At 45.0% G+C, this 22,277-nt stretch overlaps 1 protein-coding gene and 1 pseudogene across 3 annotated transcripts in view; one reads left to right on the forward strand and one right to left on the reverse strand.

Moving 5' to 3' along the window:
• The window catches only part of TOM1L2 (target of myb1 like 2 membrane trafficking protein), a 118,908-nt gene that overhangs the window by 95,883 nt on the left and 748 nt on the right, over nucleotides 1–22,277 (reverse strand). The gene's annotated exons all lie outside the window — the stretch shown is intronic.
• LOC107524540 (CD9 antigen pseudogene) lies at nucleotides 9,943–10,614 on the forward strand (annotated as a pseudogene).

Consider the following 22,277-nt stretch of genomic DNA (forward strand, 5'->3'; position numbering starts at 1 on the left):
TCATACCACCAGAAGAGGTAGAGCCTGAATTTCAGAAGCAGTCTGCCTACCCTCAGGCCGGGCTCCCCTGAGCATGCCACAGGCAGGAGAGCCCTGTGACTAGAGAGAGTATGAAGAATAAAGTCATTAGGGAAGAAATGAGCTATGACTCTGATTAAAGAAAAGAAATAAGGCAAGGCTGAAAGGAGTAAGGGAGAGCAGCGCCCTGGCCGGGTGGTGCGATTAGTTGGGGGTCATCCCGTGCACCACAGGCTGCCAGTCTGACTCCCAGTCAGGGCACATGCCCCGGTTGCAGTCTCAATCCCCTGCAGGGGGCGTGCAGGAGGCAGCCAATTAATGTTCTGCTCTTCCATGGATCTCTCTCTCTCTCTCTCTTTCTCCCTCTCCCTTTCTCTCTCTCTAAAAATCAATTAAAAACCTTTTTTTTAAAAAAAGGAAGAATAACATACAAGACCCTTAGAAGTGCCATTCTGATGAGGTTCAGGGCAAATTCTTCTTATTAAAGACTGGTCTCCACAGCTGTCACTGGGGTGACCTCGCTTATGCAAATAAATAGCCACAGGGTTTCAGAGGGAACAATTGTAACTGCTTTCCATAATAAGGGTTCTGGATCACAGCCGAAAGCTTTAGTTAGTTAAGTTTGTGGGTCAGTCTCATAAATTTGTTTTCTTGGCTGGACCCCAATGAGGTGATCAGTTCTGCATTCCTACCTAAGGCGGGGGCTTCTTCAGAGCTTGCAAATCATCCCTGTAAGGTCTATAACACTGGGTACTTGACCGTCCCCTAAAATCTGTTCTAGTGTTTTATTTAGGAAAACTACACTGTTGAAGATGGCTATCCAGACATGGCACTCAGAACACATCTATATCCACAGAGGAGACCATTTCTCCAGTAAACAGGTAGACAAAGGCCACCTCTAGATTTGCTGCCACTTCTCCCATCAGAGTGGAGCACCTTGTGGCAGGGGAGCTGTAAGCCCCCAAAATTCCTGTTCTGACCTGGCAGTTCTGCTCACGGATGAAGGCACACTGGTGAGCACCAGAAGCCTTTGTGGTGGTGGAAGAAGAGGACTGGGCGTGGCCTACACTTGCCATTCAAGTCCTCGCTCTGCCCTTTGATGGCCACAGACAATCATTTATCTACTTGGCGTCCTTGTTTACGAAGAAAGGTAACAGAGAACCTCACTGCACCATGAAAATGAAACACATGAAAAGCTAGACAAAAGGCTGACTACTTCATGATCATGTTGAGTCCCCTCAAGGCCGAACTCGATCATCTCTTTCAGAACAGGGATCGCAGAGTCTCCAACCTGTCTGTCCGCAGAGGCAGAATGGAACAAGGCGACACCTGGCAGTTGGTCAGGCCTGGGTTTGGTTTCTGGCTCTGCCACATTATCTTCAAAATTTCCATAGTCTTAGCAAAACAAGACATGCCCACCCCTCACTATGTGGCTACTGGAACACAAAACCCCACAGGTAACCAACGATACTCATTTTGCTTTAGTGTCAGCCTCTTCCCACTGCCATGAAGCACACAGGGGCTGATGTGAGCTTCCTTATTTGAACCTTCTTCCTCGCCCAGTCCTCTTGACCGCTCTCCTCGCGGGTGCTTATAACCACGAACAAGCCCCTGAAAGGAGAAGCAGGAGGAAGGCAGAAACAGGGACACATGAGCCTGGGAAGATCCGAAACCCGATCACCAGCTTCTACAGAAACAGTGCTGGCTTAAAACATCAGCCGAAGCAAAGGACTGCATGGCATGGTCTGCCTGACCCTCGAGGAGCACGTTCTTCTTCTCAAGGCCATAAAGTGAGGTTCAATCAAGAATTGTCACACCTGGCCAGTGTGGCTCAGGGGACTGAGCATCGTCTATGCACCAAACAGTTCTATTCCCGGTCAGGGCACATGCCAGGGTTGCGGGCTAGATCCCCTGTATGGGGCATATAGGAGGCAGCCGATCAATGACTCTCTCATCACTGATGTTTCTCTCTTTCCCTCTCCCTTCCTCTCTGAAATCAATAAAAACATATTTAAAAACAAAACAAAACACCACCCTGTGAGTGAACTATTACTGCCCCCATTTTTAAAGATGAGGACACTGAGGTTCAGACTAAGTAATGTGCCCCTAAAACATAGGTGGTGAGTATTGGCCCTGAGAATGGGGCCTGGGCTTGTCTGCTCCCGAGGTGGTGTTCTTAGTGCCATTATAGTGCTTGGTGCATGGCAGGTTGTAAAGAAAAGGTAGCTACTGGGACCCCGACAAAGGCCTTCAGGAGCCTGACTCACAGCAGCCCTGGGAAGAGGCATCACCATGCCCATTTTATTGGTAAAGAGGTGGGGCTCAGCTAGTTTAGACTCCTAAAGTTCAATAAAAAGCCCCTATCTTTTAGAGACATATACTTCAGTATATTTATGGATAAAATTATATGCTGTCTGGAATCTGCTTCAAAATAATGCAGGGCCGGGCAGGGTGGTGTGGTAATGAGATGAAACAAGCTGGACTGGCCAGATATTGAGAACTGTGGAGCTGAGTCACGGGTGCACAGAAGTTCACTATACTATTTTCCTTACTCTTATTTATGTTTGAAACTTGGCATAATAAAAAGCAAAAGCAAAAAATATCACCTCATCTCCTGGAGACTGTGTAAGGCAGAGGTGGGTCTCAAATTGAGGTGTGTCCTGTGCCCAAATTCTGAGTCCCCTCCAGTCCACTGTAATAGCTGCCTTAAAGCATTCCTCTTCCTTTCCATCCTCACCATATGGTCCAGCCCCACTAGGGGACTGGTATCATTTTAGTGCCCAAAGTTCTGCTAATCTAATCTAAGCAAGGTAGTCTCCACTGAGCATCACAGGGTGGCAGCCCACGCTACTATAGGGGTGCAGCGGACGGGTGAGCCCTGCTGCCTGGAGAGTCTAGGAAAGGCCTTAGAAAGGAAGCAGGACTTGGGTGTGACACGTATTTCAATGATGTGAAGGAAAATGAAGGGACAGAAAGAGAGGAGGAGGGAAGGAACAGTGCGTGCAGGTGCATGGACAGGGGCTGCAAGGCTGGGCTCTGCTTCCTGGGTTCCCTTTGGGTGCTACTGCAGCCCCCAACTGGTGTCCCTTCCAGCAGTCTCCCTTCCTATAAGCCACCCTCCACACTGCCCCAGGATGATATTCCCCTAAAAGAAATCTGATCACATCTTCCCCTGTGCATTAAAAACCTCCCTGAGCTCCCCAATTAACTCCAGATAATGTCTCCAGTCATCAACCTGACACTCAGGGTAACTGTCACTAACCAGCCTCACTGCCGCCTCCCCTCTTGCCAGGTCCCCACATAGATACCCAAAGCCTGCGGTCTAGCTGCCTCACACACCTGGGTACTTTTTCTCTAATGTTCTCTCTTCCTAGCATGCCCTGCCTCCTGATAAACTGTAGGACCAGCTCAGATGTCATCTCCTCACTCCACCCCAGCAAAGCACACCCCCACCCCCTCTGTTATCAGGACACCCTCATACTAAACTTGTTTGTGGGTCTGCCTCCTGATGAGATTGTGGGCTATACAACAGGTGATCAATACCAGGTCTAGATCACTACTGGTGACTTTAAAAATGCAGCCCCTAAGTAGACAGGCAGGGGGCCTGCATGGAGCAGCTACTGGGAGGCTGCCCCATGAGTGGTCAGGTGAGGGCGGCCAGATGCTGAGCAGAGGGTCAGTCCCGACCGTAGCTGAGGCCACCTCACTGCCATGCCCTTCAGGTGTCTGAAAAGCCCACAGCGTCAGGGGGCTTATTTAGTGCCTTAAAATGCTGTAATAGTTTCCTTCCAAAGGTTCCAGACAAATGGAAAATGATAACAACAGCTTGATGCTCCCCTCACCCCCATGGCTACAAACTTGAAGAATATTTATGATCCATGGGATCAGAGATTTGGTGTCTTAGAAGCAAAGACAGGTCACAAGATGAACTGATCCAGACCACCTGCTTTTGGGTGGAAAAGAGGTCCCATATTCAGTTATGCTCCCCAGTGCACCAGGCACCTGCTTCTCTTGCGAAAATCTGAAGCCAACACATGATTTTTCTTTAACTTAGAATAAAACCACCGTCTCCTATAAGGAGGGGCGAAAAGCTGAACACAAGCATGCTGACTCGCAGGGAACTGAGGAACCTTCTGGCAGGGTTACGAGAGACGGTGTACATGCCCGCAGCCCTCTCAGGAAAGGGGCACTTGTGCTCTCCATATTAAATTCTTAGCAACAAGGTAGCAGAGGAAAACAAATGCTCCCAAAGGTTTCCCAGCATTGCCAACAGAGAGCTAGCGCAAGAGGAGCTTCCCTCCTCCTACATTTTTCATGGGCCTGCTGCTCCTGCAACTCCCAGCACCACGCTCTGACATTACAGCAGATGCTGCCCTCCTTCGCTGCCACCGCCACACAATCAATCCTTCATCCTCCAGAGCCAATGGAAATGCAGGGTTTCCCATTAATCACGGCTGAGACACCAAAATAGCTCATCTGACCTTTGCAAATACCAAACAGTGGATTTAAAGCAGAAACTGACAAAAGGCAATGTAGAAGTCTTTAGCTTTCCTTTCAAAGATGATTTTGCCATTAGCCAAGAAACAGACTGCCTATAGGACCAATACTGTTAAAAATTGGGCAGAAACAGTCAAATTGGAAGTGAGGTAGCCACCAATGTTTCAACACACACGCATTCCCTGGTGAATTATTTAACATATATTAAAAATATACATGGCTCAGAAATCTCTTGGCACTGGATTGAAAACAATGTGAAACTGGGAACTACAAGTTTTCTGAGGGAACACACACACACCAACGTAATGCCTGACACCAGCTGGACTCCATCAGACAATAGCGATAAAACTGCCACAAACAACAGAGCTGCTACTGATGAAGGCAGACCCTTTCTTAGGGGCCAAACATTACAGCAGATCAAACTCATTAAGCTATATCACATACGTACCATTTTCTCTCTATTTATAGACCTGTGAATCTTAATCAGTGGTTGATATTTAGGAGCAGAAGGGACCCCTTAGTATTTCCCAGAGATTTTCTTTGCGTGGCTACAATTCAGCACCCCCCACACTGGATCCCAAGTGATCACCACGAAATGCAGGGCTCGGGACTTCTTCTACTTAAAAAAAGTAATTACAGAAAACTTGAGGAACAAAGAAAAAAAGAAAAGCCACTTATATAAGCCTGCCACCAACCTAATTCAATTTTTAATAACTTTATTGAGATATAATTCACATAAAAGTCACTATTTTGAGGTGTACAATTCAGTGGGTTTCAGTATATTCACAGAGTTGTGTAACCATCACTACTATCTAATTCCAGGATATTTAATCATCCCCCAAAGAAACCCTGCATCCAATAGCAGTCACTTCCCATCCCCCTCATCCCAGGCCCCCACAACCAGTAATCTGCTTTCTCAATACATAAATTGGCCCAGCCTGGATATTGCATATAAATGGAGTCATACAATATGTGGCCATTTGTGTTTGGCTTCTTTTACTTACCACAATGATTTCACCTAATTCAATTTTTATTTGCACTTTGTTAGTTTCCTTTCCATCTTGATTCTCACACATCTAGAGAATAATCCTTTGCTAACTTTATAAATTCAAGCCTGAGTTTTGCTGAACAATGAATTATTAACCCTTAGCTGGCATTGTGGGTCCAGGAGCTGAAGGAGGCCTGTTTTGTTCTCTAAATGTGAGCCTTCCACATTAGTATAATTTTAATAGAAAGTACCTGGCAGTTAGAAAGATACTGAACAGCAGCACTACCAGCCTTCAGGATAACCACACAAAGCACCAGACACAATCTGACACAGGAACAGTAAAGAACTCAAGATCACCAAGTTAAACAGGAAGAGGTAGCTGCCATCCATTGAGTTTGCTGTTTTGTAAATGTTATGAGCTAAATTATGTGTGTCCCCAAACCCCCACACCAGCCAAATTCATATGCTGAATGTGACTGTGTTTGGAGACAGACTCCTTAAAGGGGTGACTAAGTTAGAGTGGGCCCGAACCCAGTCTGACTGCTGTCCCTATAGGAGAGGAAATTTGGACAGAACGGAGAGACTCCAGGGAGGCACGTGAACAGTCAGGCCATGCAAGGGCGCAACAAGAAGGTGGCCGCCCGCAAGCCAAGGAGAGGCTCAAGAGACCCCCGGCCCAGCCTCCGGAAGTGTAAGAAAGTAAATCCTGTTGTTTCAGCCCCTAGTTTGTGGTAGTTTGTTATGGCAGCCCCAGCAAACATCTCGTTTAATGTCTCATTTTAGCCCATAAACACCTTTAAAAAGTAAGACTGATCCCCATTTACCATGAGGAAGCTGAGGCTTAAAAAGCTTAATGGAGCTGGGAGTGAAACTGAGGTGAGTGTGACTTCAAAGCTTTTGTTCTCACCTGGCCAGCGTGGCTCAGCCGCTGAGCATCGACCTAGGATCCAGGAGATCGGGGTTCGATTACCGGTCAGGGCACATGCCCGGGTCTCGGGCTCGATCCCCAGCAGGGGGCGTGCAGGAGGCAGCCGATCAATGAGTCTCATCACTGATGTTTCTGTCTCTCTCTCTCCTTCTCCCTTCATCTCTCTGAAATCAATAAACACATATTTAAACAGACCAAAAAAAAACTTTTGCTCTTTCCAGGAAGTACAGGTGTTGAAATTTATTTTTAACTTTTCTGTAGCAGGGGCAGGGGGAGCAGACTATTAAAATACACAAAAATTTTTGTTTTAATTTTAAAAAACCAGTATCTTCCCAGCCTACATCTTCCAAATATATAATTCATTCATTTCAGAAACATTTTTGAGGGAGGGAAAAACATTTAATCAAGTGCTTTACATGCATTATCCAATTTGAGCTAAGAGATATGTAATAGTCATGACTGAGGAAACTGAGGCTCAGAGACATTAAATGCCTTTATCACAGCACTGTATTTGTCTTTCACTAAGTTTCCCAGTCTAACAGTTTCATTTTGAAAGACCAACTGAACTAAATTCTATTCACTGAGCTTTCATGGAGTCCAGCAGTGTTGGGTACTCTGGGTTCCAGATGAATGCACCCCAGTCCCTACTGTGGGGGGATGTGCAGTCCAGCAAGGAAAGGTGACAGCTCTCCAGGAAGCTTCAAGCAAATCAGAAAGAGGTGCCCTTTTAGAGCAGAAGCAGCACCAGAGCACAGCCTGCTCGCAGCCCTGCAGCTCTCCCTCAGTCCACATCCCTTCTTGCTAAAGAGTGGGATCAGCAGAGTGGATGAGAGCAACGGGAGCCCCAGGGAGCATTTGGTTCTCTCACTGGACACCTTACCCTGCTCACACGATCTCCCTGCCATTTCCCCCTGGACCAAAGCCAGCCAGGGCATGAGGTGTGGGCATGCTGACTTGGGTGGGGGGTAGAATACAGACCCAGGCCAATTCACAGCAGGTAGTGGGCAAAGCCAGAAAGTGACATTGCCAAGTGGGGGTCAAAAAACTAGAAAGGGCCACATGAGTAGACTGTCCCAAAGACCAACTGAATGGGGAGTTCGAGCCAGAAAGCCAAAGCAGGTGGAAGCCAAGGGGCATCAGGGCCCTGGGGGAACCTGCAGAGGACTGGGCTTTAACTGTGTTGGGGACCCTCCACAGGGGTTTCATTCCATGCATTTTTTTAAATTGCACTCTTAGAAAGTTATTCTTGACATATAACAATACAGAAGATATTCTTTGCAAAGTTTGGTTAATAACAAAAGGGGGTTTGATCAAATAGCCTGGTGATTATATTACATCAAGCACATGGGATTTTGTGCAGCCATTTAAGTGGCAGTTGTGAAGATCATATAATATGGAAGAGTTTCCAAATAATCAAAGTTAAAAAAGCACAATAAAAAGTTGTATGTATGCATGCAAAAGTATCCAGCACGATGAAAACGGAGGATAACAGCACAGGGGAAATTTTGTGTGCTTTGTTTAAGGCTAGTATAACATTAATGCAATTTTAAATGTTTAATAGTCTAATATATTTTAATCCTAAATCAGTATCAGTCATTATTTCGAATTCATCAGTGATGTCACTTCATGCTCCAGATGAAGTTACCTCCAAGAGCATCTCCTCAGTCTGAGTACAACCGTGATTACAGAGGCTGACAAGTTCCAAGACCTGCAGTTGACAGACTGAAGAGAGACAATGTGTAGTTCTAGTCTGAGTCCAAAGGCCTGAAACCCAAAAAGAGCTGATGCTGCAGTTGCAGTATAATAGGTCATTCTGGCCCTGATGCCATCTCGTGCCGCAGCTGAGCATCCTGCACTTATCCCTCTCACACTCCCTGGATCCTTGGGTCCTGAGAAAAACATGGGAAAGTTCTGCTCTGTGATGAGGATTTTGGGAGCCATTTGGAAACGGATGCTGCCTGGTCTAGGTTGGGGGGGCTTTGCTTTGACACCTAGATATGGGAATGTTGAGATAGGTGATATCTCCAAAGTTTTAGAAACATCTTTGTTCATCATACTGGTGTTTCAGACACCTCAGGTGGCGGAAGGCAGGTTTATTTTCTTCCTGTTAAAACTCTCAACATTCAAAGCAAAAGTTTTTGGCCTGTGTGGTTGGTTCAGTTGTGTGGTAGGTGATAAGCAGGGGTGTCCGGGAGCCATGCCATGCATTTCTCACACAGGTGCCTTCCACCCAAACAGCTGCTCTTCTACCTGCCACTCAGAGACCCACAGCCACCTCTTCACAGTGCCCCATGCTGCTCTGGAGAGGGAAGTGGTAGTTGTCGAATGCCAGACAGGAAGACCCAGTTCCCCAGCAACAATGCCGAGCACCTAACGTGGCAGAACAGAGGGCCTGGTGCAGGAAACAGCACACCCCCAGGCTTCACATCTGATAAGAGTCGCCCCAGCCCCAGGGGCTCCTGACTGACATGAGAATAAACTCTGCAAAGCGCCCCTTGCCACAGCTGAGTCTCACAGGAAAAACATACACACCTACTCTGATCTATGCCAGGATGGATATATGCAAACAGTTCTCAAGCAATAACTGGGACACCTGGGGTGAGGACGACAGTGACTCTGTGACCCGAAGACATATCTCAGTGAGTGTGGCATTTGAGCCTGGCCTCGCAGGAGGAGCAGAATCTCACTACATGAGCAAGAGAAGCAGAGGACAGAGCCATCGTGGTGAAGGCAAGGGCAGAGCAAAGGCCCAGGGGCAGGTAGTATGCCCCAAAAAGGGGTACGACCCAGGGTAGCTAGAAGCTACACGAGCACTCCCCAAAGAGTGGGTCGGGTCCACCAGGGGTGGCTTCCAGTGGGCCAGGAAGTGGTGGTCAGTAACAGTGGGTCAGTTCTCTTGAGGTTCTCCTGTTTCTCCCCTAGCTTGTCCACTCCAACACTATGAGTTTCCCTGTTCTAATGAGGACAGAGGCCTCAGCTAGGGCCCTAGGGAAGGCAGCAGGATTCAGCTAGAATAACCTAGTATTTTTTTGTTGCTTATTTGTTTTTTTAAATATATCTTTATTGATTTCAGAGAGAGGAAGGGAGAGGGGGAGAGAGAGAAACATCAATGATGAGTGAATCATCATTGATCGGCTGCCTCCTGCACGCCCCCCACTGGGGATCGAGCCCACAACCCGGGCATGTGCCCTGACCGGGAATCAAATCATGATCTCCTGGATCCTAGGTCGATGCTCAACCGCTGAGCCATGCCCAGCTGGGCTAGAATAACCTAGTTTTGATTTCACTGCACTTATTATTTTTATGTTACTTTGGATGAATGCTAAGTGAAACTGGTTTTCACTTTACAATAGTGATAAATGTCCTTTCAAAGTAAATTTGCCCAAGTAAAAAAAGTGAATAAAAAAATATTTTATAAATAACAGCACAGGTGGCTCATGGATACTTCAAAACCATGAAGGTGGTGCCCCCATCCCATACCAGTGCAGCCCAGGCCAGGTCAGCCTTCACCATGCCAGTCAAGGGAGGCCTCAGGTGCATCAAATGCCTGCTCTTCAGCTTTAACGTCACCTAATGCTTTGCCAGGATTGCAGTCCTTGCCATTGGACTATGGCTCCGATTCGACTCCAGACCAAGGGCATGTCCAGCTTCTACACAGGAATTTATATTCTGACTGGAGCCGGCAACCCCATGATGCTGGTGGGTGTCCTGGGCTGCTGTGAGGCTGTGCAGGAGTCCAGTACATGCTGGGACTGTCCTCCTCTTGATATTTGCCTTTGAAATAGCTGTGGCCATCTGGGGGTATTCCCACGAAGATGAGGTGATTAAGGAACTCCAGGAATTTTACATGAATACCACCTCAAGCCGAAACCCAAGGATGAGTCCCAGGAGAAATGCTAAAAGCCATTCGCTCTATGTTGTATTGCTGTGGTGTGGCTGGGGGAGCGAAACAATTCATCTTGGGCATCTGCCCCCAAAAGGATATATTCTCAAGCATCACAGTGAAGCCCTGCCATGAGGCCATCAAAGAGGTCTTTCTGGACAAATTCCACATCCTTGCTGTGATGGGCCGCACGGTAGCCATGGCGATGATTTTGGCATGATCCTGTGCTGTGCTACCCGCAGGACCCAGGAGATGGTGCAGAGTCAGCTTGTACTCCTAAGCAGGAAAGTTTACCCCTGAAGACAGTTGGTTGTTTTCCTAGGGTTTTATTCTTTTCTGCCACTAACTTTAGTATTCATTCTGCATTTCTAAACCAAAAAAGTTTTCTGTGTTTGTCTTTTTAATGATTCATTCAATATAGACAGTTGAGAGGTTAGGGGATTTAGTTTATAATTTTTGGCTGTTTTTGCTCCTTATGTTATGTAGAAGTCCTGCAATGAAAGGTAGTATATTTGCTAGACTCTAGATAAAAGATATTGCACATAAGGAGAACTTTTTTGTCTTTAAATAGATTACAAAGGCTATCAAATTTAATCAGATTGTAACTTATGTTGAAGACAATTTGATACATAATAAAAGATTATTACAATTTTTAAAAAATCATGAAATTAGTCCCCAGGAGTGAATGGAAAGGGTGGTATCTGGGAACCCCAGGCCAGAACCTAGGTGTTCAGGGAAGGGAAGGAAGAGAAACTGCAGTTTCTTCTTGCAGGTGGCCAATGGGCCCAGGAGGCCCACCAGGTGTGGCTCTAGTTGAGCTTCATTCCAGGGGGAAGATCTCTGGGACAGCAGTTCAAGGATCAATCTGGAGCCCATCAATGAGCAGGGTGAAACCTGGGTTCAAGTCTTCACTCTGCCACTTACTCCCTGGGAGGTCTCTGGCATGTAACTAGTCTCACTATAAATCAGAGAAGAAACTACTACTACCTGGGGTAGCTGCAAGGGGAATGAGCAAAAACCCTCAATAAATGCAGTTTCCGCCTCACCTACTCTCTTTCTAGCTCTCTGGCAGAGAATGGAATTTAAAATCTAGTCTCTGACCATGTTCATCAGATTGTTCTGACCCTACTAAGAGGATGCACAAAACTCCTGATTTCTGTTTGTTTCACTGGGTTAGAGACAAGGAAGAAGACACTGTGGATTCTCAAGGCTAAGCAGTCACCCAGGAATATGCAGGGAGTGTGAACATGCAGAAAGGTGTGGTTCCCTCACAGCTGGCAGGCAAACGGGAAAAGGAAATGAGGCACTGGGATATTTCATATGAAAGTCAGCCGCGAAATGTGACCAAAAGAGTTCTTAGGGGAAAAGCCCTCAACAAGAAAAGTAAAGGTCCCAGAGGAGCTGGCTCAGGGCGGGTGGCCAGGATACAGGAGGGGCAGTGCATCTCTATGGCTCCACCAGTGGCCATGGTCCACTCTGTGTTTCTACCAGATGGTGCTCAGGAAGGAAGTTAGCCAAAGGCAGTGAGCTTTACTCCACAAGTCTCGGAGACGGTTTCCCATGAGGGAGCATGGACCACAGACAACCAAATGCCCTTTCCCTCCTCAGATGTGCAAAAATGCAAAGATCTCTAGCACTGATGGAGGTGTAGGGAAAACTGCTACTCTTGGGATCTGTGAGAGTCTACTGCAGGACCCCTTTAGAAGGCGATTCAGCAGGCTCTAGAAAAGTTTTAAATGTTCCTATAGTCTGACCCAGGTTTTAACTTCTAGGATTCTAAACTACAGAAATGTATGTGTACCAATATATGTTGCCACAGCATTGTTTATAAAAACAGACAAAACAAACACACACACACAAAACACTGCCTCCCAGCAAGAGAAAGGCTATATAATTGTATATCCACTCTATGAAATGCTTTGCACAATGACGTATATTGAAATATGCTGCCATGAAGGATCTCTAAAATATACAATGGTATGATAAAAGCAAGATATAAAATAAAACCTACAGTAGGATCCCATTATATAAAAGGAACTTCATGGAATAAGGACCACATACTAAACAGCTGCTGGAGATACCTCTGGGGAGTCCAAGGGTGATGGGAAAGTGGGGGCTGGCACTTAATACAAAATATACTTCTGTATTGTCTGTTTCAAACAATGTGTACATTTGTTACTTTCAATTTACATACTTCTTCTTGTCTAATTTTAAAATTAGACAAGGGTCTAATTCATGAGGGCCTGAATGCCGACCCTCTATGGGAAGACCCCTTAGCCACCCCAACCAAGCCAGGTCTAAATCAGGAGATTAACTTTCAAACAGTAAAAAATTATTTACCTTCCATGAATCTGACTCAAGAACTGTCCCTCCAATGAATGGCAGACTCACTACTACTTTGCTTGGCCTCCCTGCCCATATACAAATATCCAAATTACTAGCAAGGGCCCTGAGGTAAGTAGAAAAATGTGGGAGTCATAAACCGAGTCCTTTCCCCAGCTTTACCACTGGTCACTGTGGGACATAATAAGAAATAAAGAGAACATGTGAGATCGTGCTCCCCAGCATATATTGTCAACTTGGCTCAAATAAACTTTTATTAAATAAATAAACGAATAAATAAATAAATATTTGACCTTTGTCCTGGATTCCTGGCACTCAGCTCCAAAAACCCTTAGAATCTCCACAGTGATGAGTCTCTTTGGTGATACTGAGACAGCTGGGGGTGGGGGTTACATAGCTTCTGGGTGGGAGCTGGCTGGCAGAAAGAACGAGGCATTAGAGGGGTGGGAACTTCAGCCCACTGCCCACCCACCTCCTTGAGGGGAAGGGCTACCTGACGGGGTTCTGAGAAGGTCCCAGTTAGCGAACATGTTGAGGTGCTAGGAGAACAGCACCCGGAGAGACATGGAAGCTCAGCGCCCCTTCCTCTCATGTCTTGCCCCATGCATCTCTTCTACTTAGCTGTTTCTGATTTATATCCTTTAAAATAAACCAGTGAATGTAAGAAAAGTGTTTTCCTGTGTTTCCTGAGCCATTGTAGCAAATTGTTGAACCTGAGGAGGAGGTCATAGCAACCCCCAATTTATAGCCAGTTGGTCAGACGTAAAGGTGGCAACCTGGGACTTGCCACTGGTGTCTGGAGTGGAGGCAGTCTGTGAGACTGAGCCCTTAACCTGTGGGGGCTCTGTGATAACTCCAGGTAGTTAGGTAAGATTTGAATTATAGGATATCCAGTTAGTGTCAGAAACTCCCCCCCATTTGATATCAGAAATATTAGGGTAAAATATCCTCTCTGGACCTCAGTTTCTCATCTGTAGAATGAGGGGCTGGACCAAATCCTGCTAAGGACCTTTCAGCTAGAATTTGGTGATTCTTTGAATTGCCGGTTTTAAAATTTACACCAAAGTTAATATGAGGGATTCTCACTCTCTGGAAGCCACTAGCAAATTCCCCTTTCAAACACCAAGCAACATCATTTCTCAGACCTCAGAACTCTGTATGATTTCTCCTTTGAGGAGTGGCAAGAAACTCAACAGTGTCCAATTATAGGGCCCTGTCCTTGTCTCCAGCTCTCAAAGACTTGCAGCCCAATTCTCCAAGATGAAAGAATCAGTCTCTCTATATTACACTCAATTTTAAACCAAAACCCAAAACAGAATTTTTGACGTGCCTCTGAGACTACAAGGCTTGTGCTTCATTAACGATTAAAACAGCAGCTGGTAGGTAATGTCTTAAAAGCAAGGTGGTCAGCTAGAAACTTAGTATCTATTTAAATCCCGTCTTTTTCTCCCTCCAACACTGTACCGTAGTTCCAAAGCAAATTCAAAGAAAAATTAAAAGACATAGTCTTCCATTACCAAGAAGAGTTTCAAGGAGTTGTAAGAAATCAAAGCTTTTAACTGAACTCTCAGAAAACTTGCTGAGATGATGAGGATTCTTGTACCCTGAAGTACACTAGGAGGACTGAAACTGGGTGAATAATTTTTAATACTAAGGCAGATCTGAATTTGAGACAACTATTACCAGATTTTTAGCCACAAAGTTCATTCAGGTATTCATACACACAGTTCTACAAATAGTTACTGAGCTGTCTAGGTTGGTGTGAAGAGCACCAGTTCTGGAGCCCAGTCCCTGCTCTGCTACTTGTTACCCACACAAGCTGGGGAAGGTGCTCACTGAACTTCTAAGGCCCAGCTCCTACTCTGTAAAGCTGAGTGATAGTACCTGCCTCACAGGGCTGGTTGGGAATGAAAGGCAATGATGCATGTAAGATACTTGACCCAGTATCTGGTGAGGAGTAATGCTATTACTATTACCATCATTATTCTTGCTTTTAAGGCATGTATTAGACTCTTCTGAAAAATAAGGGCATGACATTAAAGGCACAGGAAACTAGAAAAGATAGGCAAACTGGATTTCATCAAATGAAAAACTTTTGTGCATCAAAGGACCCAATCAACAATGTAAAAAGACAACTCACAAAATGGCAGAAAATATTTGCAAATGACATATCTAAAAAGGGATTAATATCCAAAATATAGAGAGAACCCCTAAAACTCAACAACAATAGGAACAACCTGATTTAAAAATGGGAGAGAAAGCAACAAAACAAAACAAAAAAGAAAACAGAAAACAAAAAAAGGGCAAAAACAACAAAACAAAATGGGCAAAGAACTTGAACAGACATTTCTCGAAAGATGTACAAGTGGCCAATAAGCACATGAAAAAGATACTCAGTATCACTAGTGACTAGGGAAATGGCGAGGGTGTGGAGAAACTGGGACCCTACGCACTGCTGGTGGGAATGAAAAATGGTACAGCCACTGTGGAAAACAGTATGAAGGTTCTTCCTCAAAACATTACAGACAGAATTACCACACGATCCAGTGATTCTACCTCTGGGTCACAAACGGATATTTGTAGAACATGTTCATAGTGGCATTACTCACAATAGCCAAAAGGTGGAAGCTACCCAAGTGTCCACAGATGAATGAATGGATTAAAAAAATGTGATACATCCATACAATGGAATATTATTCAGGCTTAAAAAGGAAATTCTGACACATACTCCAACATGGGTAAATCCTGTAGACATTATGCCAAATAAAATAAGCCAGCGACAAAAGGACAAATACTATACAATACTGTACGAGGTACTTAGAGTAGTCAAATTCAGAGACAGAAAATAAAATGGTGGTTGTCAGGGGGCTGGGGTAGGGGAACAAGGCATTGTTATTTAATGGGTACAGAGTTTCAGTTTCGCAAGATGAAAAAAGTTCTGGTGATGGTCACAATAATGTGAATGTAGTCAATGTCACGGAACTTAAAAATTATCAGAATGGTAAATGTTGTGTCATGTATATTTTACCACAATTGTAAATAAATACAAATAAAAACAGGTGCCCTCATGGAACATTTAATCTAAATGATGCATGGAAAGAATATAACATAGTAATATATTTTGCTTTTACATACAGTATCCACTGATCATCGTAACAATCCTGTAAGATGTGACAAAACAAGTATTCTTGCACACACAGAGGTCTTCCCCTTTACAGATCAGGAAACTGAGTATTAGGACTGTTAATGGATTCACGCAAGGCAGTCACACACAGAGGCAGAGGCAGAACTGACTCAAATCCAAAACAAAAAGTGCCAAATTGGAAGAGAGCAAAGAGAAGGCAATGGGCATCCACATTGCTCTAGAATTCATTGATGGAACTATGCTATCTTCATGGGATTCCCATGTGGAATCAGTTAAAGTCCCTCTTGTCTAAATGGAAATAGACCATGCTTGCCACCTAAAAGGCAATATGAACAGAAGTTCTGAAACTAGACTCTCTGGGTGTGGAACGTGGCTCAGCCTACATGAGCCACCCGGGGCAATTTCTTAGCTCCTCTAAGCCTCCATTTCTTCATCTGTAAAATGGAGATAATACCACTGACATAATGGAGTTTTCAGAGAAAAAATTTCTTAACGAAATAATGTGTGTAAAGCACTTACAGGGGCCTTGGCACATGGTGAAGGATCAGTAAATAATGATTAATATTTTTAGCTTTGAAAGATGCTAAAAAAATAAGAGTGACAGGAAGGAGCCTTTGGAGTGAATAGCTGTGCAGAGTATACTCTACCCCAGCCGTGAGGGTCACAAGGAAATAGAAAGTATGAATCCTGCCCTGAGGAGCCTCCAGTCTTAATCCAAAGACACAAGATAAATGACGACAGGAAACGGCACAGGCAGGAGAAAAGGAATTAGCAAGTCTGAGCATATTAGTTCAGCACAGGACACTGTGCTAGGGACTTGACACTCATTCTCGCATTTGATTTTTACAAAAGCCTGGGGGGTAAGTAATATTCTATTTTATAAGTAAGAGAGAAGCCAAAGGAATGATACAGAACACACACTGTGAGTTCAGAGAAGAAATTCAGCACCATAAGCAGGGTGGTCTAAGAAAGCAGACTTGAGGAAGAGGCGAGTGCTGACAGACTCCAGGCTTGATGAGGAGGGAGGAAGGCATTCTTCTAGGGCGGGAGGACTACAGGGAACACTAACGCAGGTTCCAACTCTGAGTCTGGTTTTCTAAAGGCCTCTCTTCTAACCACCACAAGCTGGATCAGCAAAAACGCCTGCATGTTATTTATATCTTTTCAGACCACTAGGTTAGCCTAAAAAATCTGCTAGGTCAAGAGCAACATCCCTTAATTGATGCTCTTCTGGGCACTGTATTTATACCCCATTCCTCACTTTATATCTCCCTCTCCCTCCCCCACAAAAAGACAAAAACAAGGTGTCCCAAAAAATGTATACACACACTTTGCATAATTATAAAGGCAGTGTTTATTAAAATACATTTCATTTTCAAAATTAGCTGTCAGCTGTTAAAGTGTGTATACATTTTGGGGGCGCACCCTGCAGAAATATGCTAAGAGTGCTTCTACAATGTTGCACCTCCAAAGTATGAGAAAATGAAACATGAAATGCACAAGTATTCTACTTATTATATGTAATGAGAAGAATCTCAATGAGTGTATTAAAAAAGCACATTATGATTTTTTTCCTCCATTGCATTTTTGTACATTTTTCAAATTTGCTACATGGGTACACATTGTTTTTTAAAAAGCACAATTCTCTAAGAATTTCTAATATCCCCAAGAGCCCATTCCAAGCAGTGGCCTTGTGAGTGCCTCGGCTCCCGTTCCTGTTCGTGGATGTGGAAAGCAGGCCGGACAAGGAGCAGGCAAGCTCACCACGCGACGTCAGCGCCTGGGGCTTCATCACCTGTCCAGCTCTCAGAACTCGACTCCTCCCGAGCTCCATACCCTGCTCATCTCTGCTGCACCTCATCTCTGATGGGGGCTCACAGGAAGGCTCAGACCTCAGAGGAACTGGCACTGCCCACTACTGACTTCCTTGAAGCACCCCTGTTCTGCACAGATGAGAGAGCTTTGATGGTAAGAAAGAAGAATGACCTTTGGGTAGCTGTCAGGGGGAAATCTCCCTGCCTTTGTAATGACATTCATGCCACTCCTGTCCCTAGAAATCTTTCATGGCTCCCCAGTGCCACCAATGAAAGAGTCCAAAGTAGTTGCACTTGCCCAGCCTTTGCAGCCCTCCACAATCGGAATTTACCCTACCCTTTCCAGTCTTGTCTTCCATGACACTGTTCTTACCAGGCGAACAGAATGGGTTTCACTATCCCACCTACCCTAATGCCCCTTTCATCAAGCTGCGGTGTCTCCTGAGAGCCCTCCGGGCCTCCTTTTCCATTTCTACAGGACTCAAATCCCATCCATCGTCAAAGCCGGCTCCGCAGCCACCTGAGTCCAGAGTTCTTCCTCCCTCTTCCTGTGCTCTTCCTCACCCCTCCCACAACATAACACAACACCAGCTCTGGAGCAGAATCTGGGTTCCACCTCCAGCTCCCTCACTGCAAGCTGTGTTACTTCATTGCTTCAGTGTCCCATCTGCAAAATGGAAATAATAACAGTGCCTTACTCATACTGAGAGGTTTAAAGGACTGTAGATATATAAAGTACCTACCTCAGTCTCTGGCACATACTAATACAATACTGAACTTTAAAAAAAAAGTAAAAACCTTTATTATTATCATTACTGGAGGTGACCTCTTCCCTCTTCCATTCCCTTACTTCATTTATCTGTCCAGTCTTGTGCCACTATTTTTTTTTATCTTATCTGATTTAGGTACCTGTCTTAGCTCCCTTACTAGATTGAATATCCTGGCAAATGCTAAATTTGGTACCTACAGAGAGTCAATACAAGGCCACTGAATGAAGAATGAATGAATGAATGAATGAATGAATGAATGAATGAATTCTAAATGATCATACCTATCATCCATAAGAAGATGCACATTTAATGTTTAAAGAAAGATTTAAAAAAGAGATTAAAGAAGCAGAACTTTTCGCCTAGAGCAATAGTTCTCAAAGTGTGGTGCCTAGACCAGCAGGAGCAGCAGCAGCACCTGGGAACTTGTCAGAATGCTAGGCCCCAGCCCGTACCTACTGAATCAGAAACTCTGAGAGTTGGGTCCAGCAATCTGTTTTAACAAGCCCTCCAGGCGACTCTGATGACCCTGAGTCATGGGATCTGTAGGGCCAAAAGCAACATGGAAGCACAGGATAAGCACTAGATCAGGAGTGGATTCTGGGCTTAACTGTCATTGACCTTGCACAAGTCTCTTAATATTCAACTTCCTTATACACAATACAGAGATGACAACATTCAAATAATTAAATGTTGTAAGGATTAAATGAGATCCCATGTGCAGAGTTTGCATATAGTAGGTGCTTAGTAATTATAAGTTCCTTTCAGTTTTCTTCCTGTGTCTCTCAGAGGGTTGTAAAGACTAAAAAAAATTACTGACGCAAAAGGGTTTTGCTCACTACCAATGGACATAGCAACCTGAGCAGGGACTAGTCATTCTTGGTACAAACTGCCACGATAGCATCAAAGACAGCGTTCATGGGGCACTAGGAAGCGGTTTATGTCCAATACCATCCAATTTACAAGCACAACCCTGCAACACAGTATGTCCTTGCATGTTCATTAAAGCAGAACTATGAAGACAATAGATGGTCCTTTTCTCACCCCCTAACTATTCTGGTCAGAATCAACTAACTATTCACTGATCTTTTAATGTAAATGAATCCAAACTTGACTCTTGGAAAAGGATTCTCTAAAAACGTTTCCCAGCCACCACAAGGAAAACTGCCAACATTTGCAGAGCACATGGCCCTGACTCAGGGAACTCCTAATGTATCACATCCGACTCCCGGTGGTAGGTCACGGAGGGTTGAGATTAAGGCAGTCACGTTTTGAAACCTGTTTCAGTGGAGAAAATCTGGAAATAAGAGTAAGTATGTTTTCCTTCTCCATACTCGGTCTGTTATGCCACTGCTGGCCCCCTCTGAAGCACACATCCTACTCAGGAACCACCTTCCAGAATGAAGAGCAGGATGGATGCAAGAAGTGCGCAGACTGTGCAGGTCAGACTGTGGGCTTAGCTGCTGCTCGAGATGAGCAGGCTGTGGGTTCAACCAAATAGCACCAGGTTAGGATGTCCGTATGAGACCTAGGCATGAGACAGAGTAAGAATTACTCCACTAGCCTTCCTACCAAGAGCCTAACGCTTGCAGCTCCAGAACACCTTTGATGGGCATATTACCTCTACTGAAGGATCCCTAAGAGTAGCTTTTTAATATTTCTATCCCAGAGCTTGGGACCCAACAGGTACTCAAGAAGCCTGCTGAACTGGATGATGACATTATTTAGGCACAAGATCCATGGAGCCGTTGAGAGGTATTCTTTTATGAGTAAGGAAAATAAAGTGCAGAGACTAAAAGTTGAAGTTAGCTAAAGAATGTAGCCTTTGATGTTACACACCCAGAACAGGGCTTCATACTGGGCCCAAACCCTACTTGTCACTATTCCCTACAGCTACCTCTGTTCCACTCAGATTGGTGCTCTCAGATGTGCCCCCATTCCCCACCCCCACCTCATTTGCCTGTCTCCAGGCCCAGGTATCCTCTTCTCTGCCTCTGGAATTCCCACCCATTCTCATGAACAGCCCTCAGACTCAAAGAAACCAGTCCCATCGCCCCGCCTCTTCTGAATTCTCTAGGACTCCTAACAGCACCAACAAGCCCCACTACTCGACTGCCCACTTAGCTACGGAGTGGCCTTCTTTTAGTCACCATTGTTCCATGCACATCTGTCCTCTCTTCCGAAACCATAAATCCCCTGAGGACCAGGACAGCTATGAAATCCCAGTTCTCCCTCCTGCCAGCCTCGCCGTCACTTCACTCCTCTGAGCCTCAGTGTCCTCATCTCTAATGTGGAAAGACAATATACTCTCTTCACAAAGCAGCTGTAAAGAGCAAATAATGGCTGTAGAATTGCTTTTGTGTAAGTTATAGCTACTGCTTTTGATCATTAGGTTTGTTGTTGTTTTATTTCCAGATTCCCCTCCCTCCCATCAACCCCCTGGCGCATACTTTTGAAAGAATACTAACAATACCAAATGTCATGAAAATCACTTTTACACTTTGTCACAACAGTACAGAATACACATTAGAACTGAACTGAACTGTGAAATTACATAGGCATTGCCAGTTGACTAACTAGTAACCATGAGGCTTCATTCTCTTTACGGTCAAGTATCTTTTTTAAGGGATGGTGGATGCTGAGGCCTGCAACGGTATTTTCCTTCACAGGTCACAGATGGGCCAGCTGCCCCATATATCCTCCTAACTTAATTATCCTGTTATTAACAGTGACAGCTACAACTGATTGAACCTCTACTATGTTCCAGGCACTATACTGTTTTATATCCATCAGCTCACTTAAAACTCACTACGCTGTGTGTACAAATCTCTGTCTCTGTCTCTGAGCAAACTAAGGCTCAGAAGGGTTACGCAATCTTCTGGGGTCCCACAGCTAACAAACAGGCAAGGCAAAATTCAAAAGCCACGTCTTCCTGACAAAGCATCATGCCCTTTCCATTGGATATGTGCCCCTACATCCTCTTACTTATATCTGCATATTTTTAAATCCCCTTTAACTTCTACCCCTCAACTACCTTGGCATTTCAAAGGTGTAGAGCTTCCTACTGTAAAGGAAATAGAAAAGAAAAAAAAGCCCAAGCTTACTGGCTCCCTCCAGTAACTGGTTGGAATTCAACACCCAACTGAGAAATAAGCTTTTGGAATATGGTTGCAGTGAGAGAGCACCTGGGGAAGGAACTGAGGAACAAGGAGTGGTGAGAACCTGGAGACACAGTAGGTGTAAAGGTGAGAAAAGCCTTTCAGACACCCAGTGTCCTCACCCTCTATCAGAGATGTTCCCACACCAGGAGAAGAAAGGGTCCCGAACACCAGCCAGCAATGGGAGAGGCCTCCATCATTTCACAGGCCCCAGTAACAGCCGCCAGTAGCTAGAAGTTCTTACGTAGAGCAGGAAATAAACCGCTACGGCCTAAACCCAACAGGTCCATAAGGGCGCCAAAGGTAGAAAGACATTTTGCCAGTCCTTCCACCAACCAGGAGGAACCCAGTTTTAAAAGAAACTAATCAACACTCTTGACTGATCACTTGGCATAAGCTCCTGCCTTGGGTGAAAAGGCAAATGGCTTTTCCAATGAGGAAGTCCCAAAGGGTGGCCACTCTGGTATTCCTTCACCTAGCCTCCGGCTCTCCTTACCCAGGACAAGGGTCCCCCGTGGTGCCCCGACCCCCTCTATAGGATTAACACCTGCTGCCGAGTGCCCCTGTCTACACTGCCACCGAAAGACTTCAGCTTTGGCAACTTTAATATTGCAGGGAAGCCGCAGTCAATGTGCAGAGACTACCACAAGGAACATCAAAACTTTAGAATTTGAAAGAACCTACTAAATCTTACCTCCAAATACCTCATGACAGACGGGGCAAACGTCAAACAAGA

Source organism: Miniopterus natalensis, chromosome 17 (genome assembly GCF_054644295.1).
Source record: "Miniopterus natalensis isolate mMinNat1 chromosome 17, mMinNat1.hap1, whole genome shotgun sequence".
NCBI classification, from domain to species: Eukaryota; Metazoa; Chordata; class Mammalia; order Chiroptera; family Miniopteridae; genus Miniopterus; species Miniopterus natalensis.